Here is a 7,607-nt window from a genome sequence, read left to right as displayed (position 1 = left end):
ATTATTATTATTATTATTATTATTATTATTATTATTATTATTATTATATTATTATTATTATTATTATTATTATTTTTATTATTATTATTATTATTATTATTATTATTATTATTATTATAATTATTATAATAAGAGCGCGTTTTGGAATTCAGATCCTCCGATCTGAAAGTGATATGTAATATGGCTAGACCAAATAGTCACAGTATGGAAATAAGGTATTTTGAATTTTTTTCTCAAATAAATCTGATTCCAGAACGTTCAGGTAAGCTTCGACTGCAGATGAGATCTTTCCAAAATCGTTATACAAGTTGTTGGAGTAATTAGGCTATGCCAATAGTATTAATGATTATTTTGGTATGTTTTAATCATATATTTTGTTCCATATTTCTTTCAATATCATAATCTGATTGTAAAATATGAAATATTATGAATAATTACGTATTATCAAAACTGGATAAAGGCCGAAATATAAATTCTGTCACGATTTTCCATATTTATCTAATATGGTTTCTAACTTTGCTCTAGTCACGGCTTTCACACTTCCTGATGGTCCAGGACCCGACTCTGTCCAAGTGATGCGGGTAGTCACTAGTCAGGGATGCGGTGTGATGGCTTACCCGCGTTTGGCAATGGAAGACGTTGATTTCACTCCGGTGCCTGAGTCGAGAGAGGTGGTCCTTGATTCTCGCTAGACTCTTGTACTTGTGACACGAAACACCACCATTTCTTGTCAACGGGTGGTCATCGTTTCTTCCTTTTCCAAACGTTGACATATACAGGAAAATATCATAAAGATGAAAATAGTCAATGAATTCATTTGGAATTTATATTTCGGCCTTTATCCAGTTTTGATAATACGTAATCATTCATAATATTTCATATTTTACAATCAGCTTTTGATATTGAAAGACATATGGAACAAAATATCTGATTAAAACATACCAAAATAATTATTTTCATCTTTATGATATTTTTCTGTATATGTCAACGTTTGGAAAAGGAAGAAACGATGACCACCCGTTGACAAGAAATGGTGGTGTTTCGTGTCACAAGTACAAGAGTCTAGCGAGAATCAAGGACCACCTCTCTCGACTCAGGCACCGGAGTGAAATCAACGTCTTCCATTGCCAAACGCGGGTAAGCCATCACACCGCATCCCTGACTAGTGACTACCCGCATCACTTGGACAGAGTCGGGTCCTGGACCATCAATAAGTGTGAAAGCCGTGACTAGAGCAAAGTTAGAAACCATATTAGATAAATATGGAAAATCGTGACAGAATGATGTGAAAGTATTTGCATGAAACTATGTGGTCTAGTGTATGGCAATCGCTTAGATAGATGATAGATAGTTAGAGATAGGGAGAGAGAGAGAGAGAGAGAGAGAGAGAGACTCACACACACAGAGGGAGAGAGAGAGAGAGGAGAGAGAGAGATAAAGGGAGATAGGGAGAGTCATCTTCACACACACAGATAGGGGAGAGAAAAGAGAGAGATAGAGGGATTATTAAAAGAGAGAGATAGAGGGAGAGAGAGAGAGAGAGAGAGAGAGAGAGAGAGATATGGTAAAGTTTGGGAAGCATGCATTGCTAGTGTAATGATTTTCTTCATTATTATTATTATTATTATTATTATTATTATTATTATTATTATTATTATTATTATTATTATTATTATTATTATTATTATTATTATTATTATAAGAGCGAGCTTTGGAATTCAGATCTCCGATCTGAAATTGATATGTAATATGGCTAAACCAAATAGTCACAGTATGGAAACAAAGTATTTTGAATTTTTTCTCAAATAAATCTGATTCCAGAACTTTCAGGTAAGCTTCCACTGAAGATGAGATCTCTCCAAAATCGTTGTACAAGTTGTTGTAGTAATTAGGCTATGTCAATAGTATAAATAATTATTTTGGTATGTTTTAATCATATATTTTGTTCCATATGTCTTTCACTATCAAAAGCTGATTGTAAAATATGAAATATTATGAATAATTACGTATTATCAAAACTGGATAAAGGCCGAAATATAAATTCCAAATGAATTCATTGACTATTTTCATCTTTATGATATTTTTCTGTATATGTCAACGTTTGGAAAAGGAAGAAACGATGACCACCCGTTGACAAGAAATGGTGGTGTTTCGTGTCACAAGTACAAGAGTCTAGCGAGAATCAAGGACCACCTCTCTCGACTCAGGCACCGGAGTGAAATCAACGTCTTCCATTGCCAAACGCGGGTAAGCCATCACACCGCATCCCTGACTAGTGACTACCCGCATCACTTGGACAGAGTCGGGTCCTGGACCATCAGGAAGTGTGAAAGCCGTGACTAGAGCAAAGTTAGAAACCATATTAGATAAATATGGAAAATCGTGACAGAATGATGTGAAAGTATTTGCATGAAACTATGTGGTCTAGTTGTATGGCAATCGCCTATAGATAGATAGATAGATAGATAGATAGAGCGATATGGAGAGAGAGAGAGAGATAGAGAGACAGAGAGAGAGAATCACACACACAGAGGAAGAGAGAAAGAGAGGAGAGAGAGAGGGAGAGATAAAGAGAGAGAGATAGAGGGAAAGAGAGATAGAGAGAGAGAGAGACTCACACACAGAGAGGGAGAAAGAGAGAGAGAGAGAGAGAGATAAAGGTAGATAGGGAGAGTCTATCTTTCACACACACAGATAGGGAGAGAGAGATAGAGGGAGAGATAAAGAGAGAGATCGAGAGAGAGAGAGACACAGAGAGAGAGAGATATGGTAAAGATTGGGAAGCATGCATTGCTAGTGTAATGATTTTCTTCATTATTATTATATTATTATTATTATTATTATTATTATTATTATTATTATTATTATTATTATTATTATTATTATTATTATTTATTATTATTATTATTATAAGAGCGAGCTTTGGAATTCAGATTCCTCCGATCTGAAAATGATATGTAATATGGCTAGACCAAATAGTCACAGTATGGAAATAATGTATTTTCAATTTTTTCTCTAATAAATCTGATTCTAGAACGTTCAGGTAAGCTTCGACTGCAGATGAGATCTTTCCAAAATCGTTGTACAAGTTGTTGGAGTAATTAGGCTATGCCAATAGTATAAATAATTATTTTGGTATGTTTTAATCATATATTTTGTTCCATATTTCTTTCAATATCATAATCTGATTGTAAAATTTGAAATATTATGAATAATTACCTATTATCAAAATTGGATAAGGCCGAAATATAAATTCCAAATGAATTCATTGACTATTTTCATCTTTATGATATTTTTCTGTATATGTCAACGTTTGGAAAAGGAAAAAACGATGACCACCCGTTGACAAGAAATGGTGGTGTTTTGTGTCACAAGTACAAGAGTCTAGCGAGAATCGAGGACCACCTCTCTCGACTCAGGCACCGGAGTGAAATCAACGTCTTCCATTGCCAAACGCAGGTAAGCCATCACACCGCATCCCTGACTAGTGACTACCCGCATCACTTGGACAGAGTCGGGTCCTGGACCATCAGGAAGTGTGAAAGCCGTGACTAGAGCAAAGTTAGAAACCATATTAGATAAACATGGAAAATCGTGACAGAATGATGTGAAAGTATTTGCATGAAACTATGTGGTCTAGTGGTATGGCAATCGCCTTAGATAGATAGAGAGATAGATAGATAGTTAGAGCGATAGGGAGAGAGAGAGAGAGAGAGAGAGAGAGAGAGAGAGAATCACACACACAGAGGGAGAGAGAGAGAGGAGAGAGAGGGAGAGATAAAGAGAGAGAGATAGAGGGAGAGAGAGATAGAGAGAGAGAGACTCACACACAGAGAGGGAGAAAGAGAGAGAGAGAGAGAGAGAGAGAGGAGAGAGAGATAAAGGTAGATAGGGAGAGTCTATCTTTCACACACACACAGATAGTGAGAGAGATAGAGGGAGAGATAAAGAGAGAAATAGAGAGAGTTAGAGACAGAGAGAGAGAGAGAGAGATATAGTAAAGATTGGGAAGCAAGCATTGCTAGTGTAATGCTTTTCTTCATTATTATTATTAATTATTATTAATTATTATTATTATTATTATTATTTATTATTATTATTATTATTATTATTATTAATTATATTATTATTATATATTATTATTATTTATTATTATTATAAGAGCGACCTGTGGAATTCAGATCCTCCGATCTGAAAGTGATATGTAATATGGCTAGACCAAATAGTCACAGTATGGAAACAAAGTATTTTGAATTTTTTCTCAAATAAATCTGATTCCAGAACGTTCAGGTGAGCTTCGACTGCAGATGAGATCTTTCCAAAATCGTTATACAAGTTGTTGAGTAATTAGGCTATGCAATATATAAATAATTATTTTGGTATGTTTTAATCATATATTTTGTCCATATTTCTTTCAATATCAAAATTGATTGTAAATAGAAATATTATGAATAATTACGTAATATCAAAATTGGATAAGGCCGAAATATAAATTCCAAATGAATTCATTGACTATTTTCATCTTTATGATATTTTTCTGTATATGTCAACATTTGGAAAAGGAAGAAACGATGACCACCATTGACAAGAATGGTGGTGTTTCTTGTCACAAGTACAAGAGTCTAGCGAGATTCAAGGACCACCTCTCTCGACTAGGCACCGGAGTGAAATCAACGTCTTCCATTGCCAAACGCGGGTAAGCCATCACACGCATCCTGACTAGTGACTACCCGCATCACTTGGACAGAGTCGGGTCCTGGACCATCAGGAAGTGTGAAAGCCGTGACTAGAGCAAAGTTAGAAACCATATTAGATAAATATGGAAAATCGTGACAGAATGTGTGAAGTATTTGCATGAAACTAGTGGTCTAGTGGTATGGCAATCACCTTAGATAGATAGATAGTAGATAGATAGTAGAGATAGGGAGATAGATAGATAGAGAGAGAGAGAGAGAGAGAGAAAAGAGGAGAGAGGGAGAGATAAGAAGAGAGAGAGGAGAGAGAGAGGAAGAGAGAGAGAGAGAGAGATATGGTAAAGTTTGGGAAGCATGCATGCTAGTGTAAGATTTTCTTCATATATTATTATTATTATTATTATTATTATTATTATATATTATTATTATTATTATTATTATTATTTATATATATTATTATTATTATTATTATTAATTATTATTATAAGAGCGAGCTTTGGAATTCAAATCCTCCGATCTGAAAGTGATATGTAATATGGCTAGACCAAATAGTCAGAGTATGGAAACAAAGTATTTTGAATTTTTTCTCAAATAAATCTGATTCCAGAACTTTCCGGTAAGCTTCGACTGCAGATGAGATCTTTCCAAAATCGTTGTACAAGTTGTTGTAGTAATTAGGCTATGCCAATAGTATAAATAATTATTTTGGTATTTTTTAATCACATATTTTGTTCCATATTTCTTTCAATATCAAAAGCTGATTGTAAAATATGAAATATTATGAATAATTACGTATTATCAAAATTGGATAAGGCCGAAATATAAATTCCAAATGAATTCATTGACTATTTTCATCTTTATGATATTTTTGTATATGTCATCGTTTGGAAAAGGAAGAAACGATGACCACCCGTAGACAAGAAATGATGGTGTTTCGTGTCACAAGTACAAGAGTCTAGCGAGAATCAAGGACCACCTCTCTCGACTCAGGCACCGGAGTGAAATCAACGTCTTCCATTGCCAAACGCGGGTAAGCCATCACACCGCATCCCTGACTAGTGACTACCCGCATCACTTGGACAGAGTCGGGTCCTGGACCATCAGGAAGTGTGAAAGCCGTGCTAGAGCAAAGTTAGAAACCATATTAGATAAATATGGAAAATCGTGACAGAATGATGTGAAAGTATTTGCATGAAACTATGTGGTCTAGTTGTATGGCAATCGCCTTAGATAGATAGATAGATAGATAGATAGATAGACAGATAGTTAGAGAGATAGGGAGAGAGAGAGAGAGAGAGAGAGAGAGAGAGAGAGAGAGAATCACACACACAGAGGAAGAGAGAGAGAGAGAGAGGGGAGAGATAAAGAGAGAGTGAGAAGAAGAGAGAGAGAGACTCACACACAGAGAGGAGAAAGAGGAGAGAGAGAAAAGAGAGAGAGGAGAGAGATAAAGGTAGATAGGGAGAGTCTATCTTTCACACACACAGATAGGGAGAGAGAGATAGAGGGAGAGATAAAGAGAGAGATCGAGAGAGAGAGAGACACAGAGAGAGAGAGAGAGATATGGTAAAGATTGGGAAGCATGCATTGCTAGTGTAATGATTTTCTTCACATATTATTATTATTATTATTATTATATTATTATTATTATTATTATTATTATTATTATTTATTATTATTATTATTATTATTTTATTATTATTATATTATAAGAGCGAGCTTTGGAATTCAGATCCTCCGATCTGAAATGATATGTAATATGGCTAGACCAAATAGTCACAGTATGGAAAAAGTATTTTGAATTTTTTCTCTAATAAATCTGATTCAGAACGTTCAGGTAAGCTTCGACTGCAGATGAGATCTTTCCAAAATCGTTGTACAAGTTGTTGGAGTAATTAGGCTATGCCAATAGTATAAATAATTATTTTGGTATGTTTTAATCATATATTTTGTTCCATATTTCTTTCAATATCATAATCTGATTGTAAAATTTGAAATATTATGAATAATTACGTATTATCAAAATTGGATAAGGCCGAAATATAAATTCCAAATGAATTCATTGACTATTTTCATCTTTATGATATTTTTCTGTATATGTCAACGTTTGGAAAAGGAAGAAACGATGACCACCCGTTGACAAGAAATGGTGGTGTTTCGTGTCACAAGTACAAGAGTCTAGCGAGAATCAAGGACCACCTCTCTCGACTCAGGCACCGGAGTGAAATCAACGTCTTCCATTGCCAAACGCGGGTAAGCCATCACACCGCATCCCTGACTAGTGACTACCCGCATCACTTGGACAGAGTCGGGTCCTGGACCATCAGGAAGTGTGAAAGCCGTGACTAGAGCAAAGTTAGAAACCATATTAGATAAACATGGAAAATCGTGACAGAATGATGTGAAAGTATTTGCATGAAACTAAAGTGGTCTAGTTGTATGGCAATCGCCTTAGATAGATAGATAGATAGATAGATAGATAGATAGATAAGATAGACGAAAAGGAAAAAGAAAAAGAAAGGAGAGATAGAGAGACCCGAAGAGAATCACACCACACAGAGGGAAGAGAGAGGGGAGGGGGAGAGAGAGAGGGAGAGATAAGGGAGAGATAAGAGAGAGAGAGAGACTCACACACAAGAGGGGGAAAAAAGAGAGAGAGAGAGAAAAAGAGAGAGAGAGGAGAGAGAGATAAAGGTAATAGGGAGAGTCTATCTTTCACACACACAGATAGGGAGAGAGAGATAGAGGGGGAGATAAAGAGAGGATAGAGAGAGAGAGAACAAAAGAGAGAGAGAAGATAGGGAAAGATTGGGAAGCATGCATTGCTAGTGTAATGATTTTTTTCATTTTTTATTAATTTTTTATTATTATTATTATTATTAATTATTTTATTATTATTATTAATTTTTTTAT

This window comes from Berghia stephanieae, chromosome 6 (genome assembly GCF_034508935.2).
Source record: "Berghia stephanieae isolate SIO BIC M18660-M18661 chromosome 6, UCSD_Bste_1.3, whole genome shotgun sequence".
NCBI classification, from domain to species: domain Eukaryota; kingdom Metazoa; phylum Mollusca; class Gastropoda; order Nudibranchia; family Aeolidiidae; genus Berghia; species Berghia stephanieae.
Note: the sequence above shows the minus strand (reverse complement) of the source record.